This window comes from Paramisgurnus dabryanus, chromosome 19, assembly GCF_030506205.2.
Source record: "Paramisgurnus dabryanus chromosome 19, PD_genome_1.1, whole genome shotgun sequence".
NCBI lineage: Eukaryota > Metazoa > Chordata > Actinopteri > Cypriniformes > Cobitidae > Paramisgurnus > Paramisgurnus dabryanus.
In genome coordinates this window covers 33,278,839-33,291,715 of record NC_133355.1, presented here as the reverse complement: position 1 = coordinate 33,291,715, position 12,877 = coordinate 33,278,839, and the positions used below count along the sequence as shown (strand labels likewise).

The following is a 12,877-nucleotide window of genomic DNA, read 5'->3' as shown; positions in this document are numbered from 1 at the left end:
CTCATCACCCAATCCTATCAATGATTTGTTCCCAGGGTCACAGTCATTTCTGCACAGAAAAAGCCCTTTTTGCAAAACTGCTGCAGCATAGATGGAAACAAAGTACTGTGACAAGGTCTGTATTGTACAGCATTAATATTTGTTTTGTTTGGAAAAACTGGAATAGTTAAACATGTTAATTTATTCTTAACGCCATTTCAGCATCTATGGGTATATTCATGGCGAGAACTGGTTATTGGCAACGCCAGAAATGCAGGTTAGGTGAATTGGAGATGTCAAATTGCCCTTCCCTGGGTATGTGTCTGTGTATAGATCAAGGTGTGTATAGTTTTTGTACTGTGGAAGTAAACCCAATAACGCAGTGCCCTGAGTAATTCCACGTTGACTCAAGGGGAACATGTAAACTCCACACAGAATGGCCTCCTGACCCAGCCAGGGCTTGAACAGGAGACCTTCTTGCTGTGAGACAACAGTGCTCTGTTTGGGATGGCCACTGTGTTGCCCCAAACATCTTATTAGAAGGGGCATCCCAATACTTAGTGTACGTTGTAACGGCAAGTAACATCTAAGAAGCCATGTCTTTATCACATTTTCCAAGTGTTGATTTTAGATTGGGAGAAAATTCTGATGAATCATCCGTAAACTAAATTGGACACCATGCATCACTAGCCTGGTTCTATATTTAACTCTCATAGCTTCAGGCACATCAGGGTACCTACCCAGGCCCAGTAGACAGGATGCTTTGCCTTTCCTGGCCAGGAGGGAGTAGGTTCATTTTCAAAAGTTCATTTTTCATGTTGAGTCAATTGTGTTGCTTGAAATTAACTCATCGTTTGTTAAAACAGCAAGCCCTCTGGCAGAAAGCATAAAGGGATCGTCTAGGTGATTCCACACCCACACCGCCTCGGACACGGTATCTACATGGAAATCCCAAAGGCAGAGGCGCCTCTGACGTCCCTCGTTGACATTCCTCTACTGCCCGGATTGCCATATACAATGGTGTTGTGTGTTAAAGCTCCGAGAGACGAGTTTAGAGGTGGGCTCGTCCGGGATTTGAACCCGGGACCTCTCGCACCCTAAGCGAGAATCATACCCCTAGACCAACGAGCCAATCGGGCAACCCCACCGGCCCCCTGGGAAACATTTTTCCAGCACGTAGCAGCCAGCTTCCAAAAAGCCAAAGCAGTCACGTGTTAGGCATAAGGGGAATTAGGTCAAATGGTAGAGCGCTCGCTTAGCATGCGAGAGGTAGCGGGATCGATGCCCGCATTCTCCACGTGGTTGACACTTGTTGCTAAATTCTCTGATGTTACAGACCCGCGGCGTGCCCTCTCTGTGGGTGCTTCTGCCGTTCACACTTGCAGAAAAGGGCTTCACTTTGGCTCCAGATTTTACATTTTGCCTGAAAAAGCCAACAGGTCCCAGTGTCGGTCCTCAGTATGGCACCTGAGCACACACATGAACGTCTTCTATAAGGATGTTACTTCACAAAGCAACATGGAGCTTTACATTCCAAGAGCGTTTTATTGCCATTAAAAATTGGAATCACTTTCTTTCTATGTTCATTTGTCTTCCTGTCATTTCTGGTAAGGTATTTTTATTGCATTTCATTATCAGATTGTACATGTGAGCTGTGTGTTTTCTTTAGCCAAAACGTCGATGGATTTTTCATTTATCCTAAGGTTTCGTACATGTTTAATTTGCTTCCTTGTAATGTGCTTGTGGTTGCTGAAATTTGGCACATTGTGTATTGTTGGCCCACCGTCAGGGTGAACAGAAAACAGTGCTCAATGTTGCTTGAATTAACTCCTTTTTCGTCTACAGCCTGAGTGCTCTGGTAGAAAGGCTTAAAGGGCGGGGGATTGTTTTGGGGGTAACAAACACTGTTCCCGGGGTAACAAACACTGTTCCCTTGGACACGGTTCTGCTTGGAAACCACAAAACATCCAAAAGGTCCCACCGAGATTTGAACTCGGATCGCTGGATTCAGAGTCCAGAGTGCTAACCATTACACCATGGAACCACAGTTTGCTTTTGCACCTGACTCCCTGGGTCACGGAGAAAAGGACACTCGGACAGGGACTGTCAGGTAAGCCGCAGTGAGTCGGCTAAACAAAACCTTAAGAATTGCCCCTTATTGCCGAAACCCGGGATCGAACCAGGGACCTTTAGATCTTCAGTCTAACGCTCTCCCAACTGAGCTATTTCGGCCCCAACGGCTTATGTGGCAGAAATGTCCATAAAAAATCACACAATTAAAGCGGTCAGCCAGAGGAGGTAGAATAAAACGCTTGGCCCGTACGGGGATTGAACCCGCGACCTTGGCGTTATTAGCACCACGCTCTAACCAACTGAGCTAACCGGCCACGCATTTACACGTGGAACTGCGCATGTCTCTGACAAGACTGACATGAATGTTTCATAGTGTAGCAGCAACAAGAAGCAAAGCGAGAGACGGGCTCGTCCGGGATTTGAACCCGGGACCTCTCGCACCCAAAGCGAGAATCATACCCCTAGACCAACGAGCCAAGGCGTACTACCTCGTTGCTATGCCGCTGTGAAACATGTGACCACAACATAGTCACCATGTCCTCAGGCAGTTCCTGGGGATGGGCCTGTTGGGTCCTGCTACTCTGATTAGCCACAATGAGCCAACCTGCCTTAGTGTTGGGCTGGTGTCAAAATAAGCACTTGTCGATATTAGTACATGTTAATTGCTTGAAATTTGAAATGGTGTGAAAGAACTTGACTGGTCTGAATAAATCCCAGACCTGTACCCAGCTGAACACCTTTGTTTTGACTTACAGGCTCTGAGCCAAACACTCATCACCCAATCCTATCAATGATTTGTTCCCATGGTCACAGTCATTTCTGCACAGAAAAAGCCCTTTTTGCAAAACTGCTGCAGCATAGATGGAAACAAAGTACTGTGACAAGGTCTGTATTGTACAGCATTAATATTTGTTTTGTTTGGAAAAACTGGAATAGTTAAACATGTTAATTTATTCTTAACGCCATTTCAGCATCTATGGGTATATTCATGGCGAGAACTGGTTATTGGCAACGCCAGAAATGCAGGTTAGGTGATTGGAGATGTCAAATTGCCCTTCCCTCGGTATGTGTCTATGTATAGATCAAGGTGTGTATAGTTTTTGTACTGTGGAAGGAAACCCAATAACGCAGTGCCCAGAGTAATTCCACGTTGACCCAAGGGGAACATGTAAACTCCACACAGAATGGCCTCCTGACCCAGCCAGGGCTTGAACAGGAGACCTTCTTACTGTGAGACAACAGTGCTCTGTTTGGGATGGCCACTGTGTTGCCCCAAACATCTTTATTAGAAGGGGCATCCCAATACTTAGTGTACGTTGTAACGTCAAGTAACATCTAAGAAGCCATGTCTTTATCACATTTTCCAAGTGTTGATTTTAGATTGGGAGAAAATTCTGATGAATCATCCGTAAACTAAATTGGACACCATGCATCACTAGCCTGGTTCTATATTTAACTCTCATAGCTTCAGGCACATCAGGGTACCTACCCAGGCCCAGTAGACAGGATGCTTTGCCTTTCCTGGCCAGGAGGGAGTAGGACGAATAGCCTGGTTCATTTTTCATGTTGAGTCAATTGTGTTGCTTGAAATTAACTCATCGTTTGTTAAAACAGCAAGCCCTCTGGCAGAAAGCATAATGGGATCGTCTAGGTGATTCCACACTCAGACCGCCTCGGACACGGTATCTACATGGAAGTCCCAAAGGCAGAGGCGCCTCTGACGTCTGTCTACTGCCCGGATTGCCATACACAATGGTGTTGTGCGTTAAAGCTCCGAGAGACTAGTTTAGAGGTGGGCTCGTCCGGGATTTGAACCCGGGACCTCTCGCACCCTAAGCGAGAATCATACCCCTAGACCAACGAGCCAATCGGGCAACCCCACCGGCCCCCTGGGAAACATTTTTCCAGCACGTAGCAGCCAGCTTCCAAAAAGCCAAAGCAGTCATACGTTAGGCATAAGGGGAATTAGCTCAAATGGTAGAGCGCTTGCTTAGCATGCGAGAGGTAGCGGGATCGATGCCCGCAATCTGCACGTGGTTGACACTTCTTGCTAAATTCTCTGATGTTACAGACCCGCGGCGTGCCCTCTCTGTGGGTGCTTCTGCGGTTCACACTTGCAGAAAAGGGCTTCACTTTGGCTCCAGATTTTACATTTTGCCTCAAAAAGCCAACAGGTCCCAGTGTCGGTATGGCACCTGAGCACACACATGAACGTCTTCTATAAGGATGTTACTTCACAAAGCAACATGGAGCTTTACATTCCAAGAGCGTTTTGTTGCCATTAAAAATTGGAATCACTTTCTTTCTATGTTCATTTGTCTTCCTGTCATTTCTGGTAAGGTATTTTTCTTGCATTTCATTATCAGATTGTACATGTGAGCTGTGTGTTTCCTTTGGCCTGTACACATGAGCTGTGTGTTTTCTTTAGCCAAAACGTCGATGGATTTTTCATTTATCCTAAGGTTTCGTACATGTTTAATTTGCTTCCTTGTAATGTGCTTGTGGTTGCTGAAATTTGTCACATTGTGTATTGTTGGCCCACCGTCAGGGTGAACAGAAAACAGTGCTCAATGTTGCTTGAATTAACTCCTTTTTCGTCTACAGCCTGAGTGCTCTGGTAGAAAGGCTTAAAGGGCGGGGGATTGTTTTGGGGGTAACAAACACTGTTCCCTTGGACACGGTTCTGCTTGGAAACCACAAAACATCCAATAGGTCCCAACGAGATTTGAACTCGGATAGCTGGATTCAGAGTCCAGAGTGCTAACCATTACACCATGGAACCACAGTTTGCTTTTGCACCTGACTCCCTGGGTCACGGAGAAAAGGACACTCGGACAGGGACTGTCAGGTAAGCCGCAGTGAGTCGGCTAAACAAAACCTTAAGAATTGCCCCTTATTGCCGAAACCCGGGATCGAACCAGGGAGCTTTAGATCTTCAGTCTAACGCTCTCCCAACTGAGCTATTTCGGCAAGACAGGTTGGTCAGGCAGGAATTTTCATGACAAATCACAGCAATATAGCAGTCAGCAATAGAATGTAGAGAAAAGCCTTGGCCCGTACAGGGGTCGAACCCGCGACCTTGGCGTTATTAGCACCACGCTCTAACCAACTGAGCTAACCGGCCATGGAGCAGCAATGGTTCTGCCAAGACTGACATGAATTTTCCACAGTGTAGCAGCATCAAGAAACAAAGCTATATACGGGCTCGTCCGGGGTTTGAACCCGGGACCTCTCGCACCCAAAGCGAGAATCATACCCCTAGACCAACGAGCCAAGCCTTGCTTCCTTTTTGCCATGCCACTGGGAAACATGTGACCACAACGCAGTCACCAGCTTCCTCAAGCAGTTCCTGGGGATGGGCCTGTTGGGTCCTGCTCCTCTGTTTAGCCACAATGAGCCCTAGTGTTGGGCTGGTGTCAAAATAAGCTCTTATCGATATTAGTACATGCTTATTTCTTAATATTTGAAATGGTGTGAGAGAAGTCGACTGGTCTGCATAATCGTGGACCTGAACCCAGCTGAACACCTTTGTTATGAATTACAGGCTCTGAACAAAACACTCATCACCCAAACCCTTCAATGATTTGTTCACAGGGCCACAGTCATTTCAGCACAGAAAAAGTCCTTTCCAAAACTGTTGCAACATAGATGGAAACAAAATTATTTGACATGGTCTGTATGGTATAGCATTAATATTTGTATTGATTGGAGAAAGTGGAATAGATAAATATGTTAATTTACTATTAAAGCCAGTTCAGCATCTATGGCTATATTCATGGTGAGAACTGGTTATTGGCAAAGTCAGAAATGCACGTTAGGTGAATTGGAGATGTCAAATTGCCCTTCCCTCGGTTTCTGTGTGTGTGTATAGATCAACGTGTGTTGTTTCTGGACTGTTTAAGGAAACCAAATAATGCAGTGCCCAGAGTAATTCCATGCTGACTCAAGGAGAACATGTAAACTCCACACAGAAAGGCCTCCTGACCCAGCCAGGGCTTGAACAGGGGACCTTCTTGCTGTGAGACAGCTGTGCTCTGTTTGGGGTGCCAACTGTATCACCCCAAACATCTTCATTAGAAGGGGCATCCCAATACTTAGTGTAAGTTGTAACGTCAAATAACATCTTAGAAGCCATGTCTTTATCGCATTTTCCAAGTGTTGATTTTAGATTTTAGGAGAAAATTCCGATAAATCATCCGTAAACTAAATTGGACACCATGCATCACTAGCCTGGTTGTATATTTAAGTCTCATAGCTCCAGGCACCTCAGGGTACCTACCCAGGCCCAGTGGCCAGGATGATGTGCTTTTCCCGGCCAGGAGGGAGTAGGTCGAATAGCCTGGGTCATTTTTCATGTTGAGTCAATTGTGTTGCTTGAAATTAACTCATCGCTTGTTAAAACAGCAAGCCCTCCGGTAGAAAGCTTAAAGGGAAGGGATTAGGGTCTAGGGGTTAACAAACAAGGACCCCCTCGGACATGGTTTCGACCTGGAAAGGCCAAAGGCGGACGCGTCGCTGAGAGGTCTCTGACATCCTTTGCAGGTTTCTCGTTGACATTTCTTTCCTGCCAGGATTGCCATACACAGCGGTGTTGTGTGTTAAAGCTCATAGGGATCAGTCTAAAGAGGGCTCGTCTGGGATTTGAACCCGGGACCTCTCGCACGCTAAGCGAGAATCATACCCCTAGACCAACGAGCCACTTGTTTGGTGCCAGCCCTGCCGCCCTCACAAACACTTTCCCACAACGTCGCAGCCATCTTTCAACAAGCCAAAGCAGTCAAGAGGCAGGGGTAAGGGGAATTAGCTCAAATGGTAGAGCGCTCGCTTAGCATGCGAGAGGTAGCGGGATCGATGCATGCATTCTCCACGTGATTGTGGTTTGTTGTGAATTGCACTGATGTTACACACCGTAAGCGTGAAGCTTTACATTGGGTCCTGCTCTTACGTTTTGCCTCAAAAAGCCAACAGGTCCCAGTGTCGGTCCTCAGTATGACACCTGAGCACACACATGGACGTCTCCTATACGGATGTTATTTCTCAAAGCAACATGGAGCAGGAGCTTTACATTCCTAGAGCATTTTGTTGCGATTTAAAATTGGAATCATTTTTTTCAATGTTCATTTGTCTTCCTGTCATTGCTGGTAAGTCTTTTAAATACATTTCACTGTCAGATTGTACACATGAGCTGTGTGTTTCCTTTGGCCTGTACACATGAGCTGCGTGTTTCTTTTGTCCTAAACGTCAATGCATTTTTCATTTATCCTAAGTTTTCGTACATGTTTAATTTGCTTCCTTGTAATGTCCTTAGGTTTGCTGAAATTTGGCGACTTGTGCGTTGTTGGCCCATCGCCAGGGAGAACTGGAAAAGTGCTCAGTGTTGCTTGAATTAACTAATTTTTTGTCTACATCCTGAGTGCTCTGGTAGAAAGGCTTAAAGGGCGTGGGGATTGTTTTGGGGTAAGAAACACTGTTCCCTTGGATACCCAAAAAGTGTTACAGGTCCCACCAAGATTTGAACTCGGATCGCTGGATTCAGAGTCCAGAGTGCTAACCGTTACACCATGGAACCGCTCTTTGCCGGAGCGCCTGACCCACTGCGTCACAGAGAAAAGGACACTCAGACAGGGACTGTTGTGGTTTTCCTTTTAATGTTGTGGTTTTCTTTTTCTTCAAATAAAACAATCTTCAGTCTTAGGTTTTGATTTCAAAGATGGACTTTATTGTTAGCGAAATAAAGCCGTGAGGAGATCTTGCAAGATCCACTGGCTTCTTCTGGCATCATGGCTGATATATATATGCTTTGGCTCTCTCCTCCCCTCCTATTTGCCCCTGGGCTATTCCCTTTGTGTCCAACATGACAACACACACCTGTTCCACACAGATGGCTTTTATAACTCTTAACACAGATGGCTTTTAAAACATCTAACATATAAGGCACCACACAGATGGCTTTTATAAGGCATAGTAAACTACTTCAACAAATGGCTTTTATAAGGCATAGTAAACTACTTCATAATAAAAATGGCTTTTATAAGGCATAGTAAACTACTTCATAATAAAAAGGCATAGTTGGATTATAATGGTAAACTCATGATGCACATTTAAAGATTAAAATAAACTTCTTCATAATCCCCGCTCTGAGGCTTACCTAGCCTCAGTTTTCCTGTTTATTTATTTTAATCCGGAGTGCTGTTTCATAATTTAGTGTTTCAATTATTACTTTCTTGTGGCTAAAATAAGCCACTATACATTATCAATTACCAAATTATGCCACAGCACTTCGAACTATGGACATTACAGTTTTTCTCAATTGCTAAAACACTAAAACCCATTGGCTGAACAAAGTTCTCAGTTGCCTGAACTCATTTATCTAATTGTGCAGTCTGTTGTCAATACCTTAAACCATTTCACATCATAGAACACAATTTGCAGATCTCACTTAGACTTTTTAGCAAAACTCCAAACACAAACTCATTCTCAAAACACATTCTGCACTCAAATGCACATGTCATGCATACTGCTAAACACAAGCGGCAACAAACAATTACAAATGTCATCACACATGTCATTGATTAAACACAACCACTCAAAATTGATTTAACCTGTTTCAAATGATGTGATACAACCAATATAAGCCAGTTCACTGTTGTATACAGTAGTGCATGTTAGGCTGTACACTGTACAATGAACAAATTGTATGGCCCTGAACATTGTGCTTTCCTTTTGTTACAGTACTGACTGCTGTACAGTTTTACAGTATCGCAGAAACAAATGACAAGTTTGTGAGATGCAGGGTACAGTACTGTAAATATAGGTGTAAAAATCCTTAGATCATCTCTCAAAAGTACATTTTTTCATCCGTGAACATGTCAATCCCATCAAAATGGCAAGTCCGTGTGTCATTGTTCATGAACAAGACAGTCAAAATGTTGCCATGTTGTCAATATACCAAGTGTGCACAATTATATGTGTCAGTATTTTTTTATGTAAACTGTGGATGAATTTACATTTTCACCTTTTTTTCTGTAAACAAATTACACAAATTGTGATTTTGAACAAAATTACAGTACAAATAAAAAATAAAAAAATTACAAAAAATTCAGGATTCACTGGACAGGAATTTATCGATTCAGTTTACATTTACAAAAAACCCATAGAAAATATGCTTCATGCTTATAGTAACAGATTATGACACATATGGTCAACAATTTTGCATGACATGCCTTGCGCAATGAACTAATTCCTAAATGTTTTGAGGTGTAAGACTATTCAACAGAAACCAGTATAATGTATTTTTATGACAATTACAGTTTTTTACGATTGCTTACACACTATAATTAAAATTTTCCCACAATTAGCAAAACCTAACACTCAAGGAGGAAAACACAAGGCTGGATTTGCACAACTTTAAGCACATTGTCAGCTTCACACTATTTTCAAAACATTACACACAGTGATTTGCAAAACACTAAACACACTTGTATACATTAGACACAGAAGTCTATCAGGATGTCACTTCTTTGCAATTCCAAAGCACTGACTGTCAAACGACCACACTTATGAGCCAATCGGTTAAACACAGCCATCAGGTGCACAAACACATGATTGCTAAATTGTACACACACCAATCAGGTTTAAGCACTATAAAAATGCAGCAGGTCCTGCATGAATTCATATGTATTGATGAGACAAGGTTCAAAATCACAAAAGCAAGAAGGAGAGGCAGAAATATCATTGGCCACCGGGCTATTATCAGTGTCCCAGGGCAAAGTGAAAGTATTTCACAGCATACGGTTCTCTTCCATCATGCCAAAATGGGCCCTTAGAACACGCCTCACATTTTCTCATTTTTGGACCGATTGCACCACATTGTCACAGCAGGTATGAAATGCACCAGATACAATACAGTCATCTGGGACAATGTGTCATTCCACCGCTCTGCTTTGGTCCAGAACTGGTTTCAACACCATCCACAGTTGACAGTACTATACCTTCCACCATACTCTCCGTTTCAAAACCATATCAAAGAGTTTTTCTCTGCATGGCGGTGGAAGGTTTACGATCTCCAGGCTCAGATACCCTTCATTCAGGTCATGGAGGACGCCTGTGACCAAATCGACACTGTAGCTGTGCAATGATGGATTCAACATTCAAGACGGTTCTTCCTGCGTTCTCTTGCTAATGAGGATATTGCTTGTGATGTTGATGAAATTCTCTGGCCAGATCCAGTTAGGCGAAGAGAGAATGTATAGTATCCCTGCTGAAAAAACAGCATAGACCAGCAACATTCCCATGCTGGTCCATGCTGGTTTGGTGCTGGTTTAGCTGGTGATCACCACCATACCAACACCAAAACACAATTTGCTGGTATGCTGGTTTTTCCAGCAGGGATGACCGTAGTATTTTCTTTATTTTTTATGTTTGTTGTTGTTGTTATTTACTGTACTTGTAACCTGTACTGGATACAGTATTTTATATTTTTTCTGTTGTTTGCTGAGCTAATAGTGTTATGCACACTACTGTAGTGGCATGACAACTGGGACATGTTTTGTTGTGATTCTCCATGTTTGACTGATTTGGGTATGAAGAGAAATCAGTTATATTTAGTTGCACTTTCTCTTTGTACTACATTTGTAGTACTCTTATCAATAAGAATTAGACTTGCTAAAAGTGTTTTAGGTTAGCAGCAGCAGTGTGTAACTGGTTAAAAAAAATGAATTCTTGTGAAATGTGTGTGTTTCTTATGGTAACAAAATATTGTTTTTATAAAGTTGTGTATAGTTTTGACAAAAGTGTTCCATTTTGCAAATGATCTGAAATGTTGTGCTACTTTGGTGAAGGGTTGTGTTACAGTTTTTACCAATTGCTTACACACGTTTTCAAAACTAGGTCTCCTTTTTTCAAAACTCTACACACAATTCTCAAAACTGCACACACAAAATGCAAAATAGCAAACATCTCCTTCAAAATGCAACACTGCATTCAAAATGCCACAAACACGTGTCAAAATGAAGCATTTGCATCAAATGGCAAACACTTCTTTCAAAATAATACATTTTTGGATATACCATGTAAACACTGCTGTTCAAAATCTAAAGCTCTTTGGTCTTTCATGGGCTTATTTCTACATTTCAATACAATGTTCTACAGTGAAAGTAATCTGCCGAGAGGGGTAAAAAGTACACCGGAGACGCCAATGCAATGTAGAAACAGAAAATATTTATTAGTCCAAATATTACTGTTGTATACATTAGCATACAACAAAACTATAAACATGTAAACCAAAAGTATATTCTTTACAGTAGAATACAGTAAATTGTGTGTGGGGTCCTGCTCCAGGAATTGGCAGGGGGGTGCAGATTGACAAAACAGTGACCTTTGACCTATTTATAGGCATATCTATACTACTGTAAAGTAAAGCAGTGATTGGTTAGTGATCAGTAAAGCATTTAGTGTTTGCAAATGTGAGGAGTGTGTCTGTGTGACCTGGTGAATGAGTGTAGCATTTTGATTGGTTGTGTTTGGAAAAGGAAAGCAAGTGACTTCCTCATATCTTTGTGTTTTAGGTAGAGAATTGTGTGTAGTGTTTTGAAAAAAGTGTTTTATGCAATTGAAAACTGAGTCAAAGGCTGAGAAATAGCTTATGGTTTTGAAGATTTGGCATGTAGTTTTGCACTTTGAGTGAGAGGTTTTGAAAATCGTGTGACATGAAAAGATTTTGTGTGTAACCAATCGTAAAAAACTGTAATTGTGTGTAGTGTTTTGACAACCCGGGCCCTGTTTTCAAAATTGTGCTTAAGCAATCGTAAAAAACTGTAAATTGAAATTGCAAACATCAGACATTTTTACATAATCATCTGCTTGATTGTATCAAAGCCTTTGCAATTTGTCCAAAGCAATGAGAGTTACACTGTAAAATGTACTCACTGAGAACTATATGTTTAAACAATGTGTTTTTTGGTGTAGTGTTTACTCACTGTTTGATAGTGTATATAATTTCGATCACTTTGTTTATGGATTGAGAGAAGTGTTTGGTTTTGAAGACAGGTAAAACTGTTTTGAGAACAGTGCTTGGTTTTGAACACAGGTAAAACTGTTTTGGGGGGAAAGTTTCATTTTGCAAGAGGAGTCAGAGGTTTTGCAAATAGTGCTTGAAGATGAGGTTTTGTGTTTAATGTTTTCAGAAAATGGAGCAAGGTTTCAAAATTTGTGTTTTAGCAATTGAGAAAAACTGTAAGAACAAACGTATTTCCATTCTCATTTTGTCTTGAATGTAAAAGTAAAAGAACTTAAGTCCTGAACAGTTTGTGCGCAATTGGTTCTGCGCTTACAGTTATCATTCTAGCTATGTAGAGTATATGATAAAACATCGTAACTGTAAAGTCAACGTTAATGAATCCAAGTAAAAAATAATAAAAACAAAAGTAAAGTATGGATAATAAACACAAAAATAAATGTTATAGATTCAATGTTCCTATTCAAAACGAGTAAATATAACTAATTGATACTGAATTGAAGCATAAAAAGTAAAAATTAAGTATAATAAACAAGTATAAATGTAAATTGATTCAAATAAACAAAGTAAATAAAAATAATCAAAAATTTAAATTGATTCAAATAAACAAAGTAAATAAAAATAACCAATAGTAAAACTAGGTAAAGATGGCATAATAAACACAAATAAATGTAGATTAACTCAAATAACATAAGAAAATGTGAGCCACTAATATACTAAGTAAAGATTGCAACACAAATGAAAGTAAAGTACTCCAAATAAAACGAGTAAATGTAAATATCCAATAATAAACTAATTAAAGATTGCATA

The 12,877-nt window shown here is 41.5% G+C and overlaps 12 non-coding genes across 12 annotated transcripts; all 12 read right to left on the bottom strand.

Moving 5' to 3' along the window:
- Positions 1-1,038: 1,038 nt before the first annotated feature.
- On the bottom strand, positions 1,039-1,110 carry trnap-agg (transfer RNA proline (anticodon AGG)). Its single transcript has one exon. It is a non-coding gene; the product is annotated as a tRNA-Pro (tRNA).
- An 841-nt stretch (positions 1,111-1,951) lies between these two features.
- Positions 1,952-2,023, bottom strand: trnaq-cug (transfer RNA glutamine (anticodon CUG)). The gene has a single exon. It is a non-coding gene; the product is annotated as a tRNA-Gln (tRNA).
- A 115-nt stretch (positions 2,024-2,138) lies between these two features.
- trnaf-gaa (transfer RNA phenylalanine (anticodon GAA)) lies at positions 2,139-2,211 on the bottom strand. Its single transcript has one exon. It is a non-coding gene; the product is annotated as a tRNA-Phe (tRNA).
- An 81-nt stretch (positions 2,212-2,292) lies between these two features.
- On the bottom strand, positions 2,293-2,366 carry trnai-aau (transfer RNA isoleucine (anticodon AAU)). Its single transcript has one exon. It is a non-coding gene; the product is annotated as a tRNA-Ile (tRNA).
- Positions 2,367-2,456: 90 nt separating this feature from the next.
- Positions 2,457-2,528, bottom strand: trnap-ugg (transfer RNA proline (anticodon UGG)). Its single transcript has one exon. It is a non-coding gene; the product is annotated as a tRNA-Pro (tRNA).
- A 1,318-nt stretch (positions 2,529-3,846) lies between these two features.
- Positions 3,847-3,918, bottom strand: trnap-agg (transfer RNA proline (anticodon AGG)). The gene has a single exon. It is a non-coding gene; the product is annotated as a tRNA-Pro (tRNA).
- Positions 3,919-4,762: 844 nt separating this feature from the next.
- trnaq-cug (transfer RNA glutamine (anticodon CUG)) lies at positions 4,763-4,834 on the bottom strand. The gene has a single exon. It is a non-coding gene; the product is annotated as a tRNA-Gln (tRNA).
- Positions 4,835-4,949: 115 nt separating this feature from the next.
- Positions 4,950-5,022, bottom strand: trnaf-gaa (transfer RNA phenylalanine (anticodon GAA)). Its single transcript has one exon. It is a non-coding gene; the product is annotated as a tRNA-Phe (tRNA).
- An 80-nt stretch (positions 5,023-5,102) lies between these two features.
- Positions 5,103-5,176, bottom strand: trnai-aau (transfer RNA isoleucine (anticodon AAU)). The gene has a single exon. It is a non-coding gene; the product is annotated as a tRNA-Ile (tRNA).
- Positions 5,177-5,253: 77 nt separating this feature from the next.
- On the bottom strand, positions 5,254-5,325 carry trnap-ugg (transfer RNA proline (anticodon UGG)). Its single transcript has one exon. It is a non-coding gene; the product is annotated as a tRNA-Pro (tRNA).
- Positions 5,326-6,678: 1,353 nt separating this feature from the next.
- Positions 6,679-6,750, bottom strand: trnaa-agc (transfer RNA alanine (anticodon AGC)). Its single transcript has one exon. It is a non-coding gene; the product is annotated as a tRNA-Ala (tRNA).
- A 799-nt stretch (positions 6,751-7,549) lies between these two features.
- Positions 7,550-7,621, bottom strand: trnaq-cug (transfer RNA glutamine (anticodon CUG)). Its single transcript has one exon. It is a non-coding gene; the product is annotated as a tRNA-Gln (tRNA).
- Between the last annotated feature and the right edge of the window lie 5,256 nt (positions 7,622-12,877).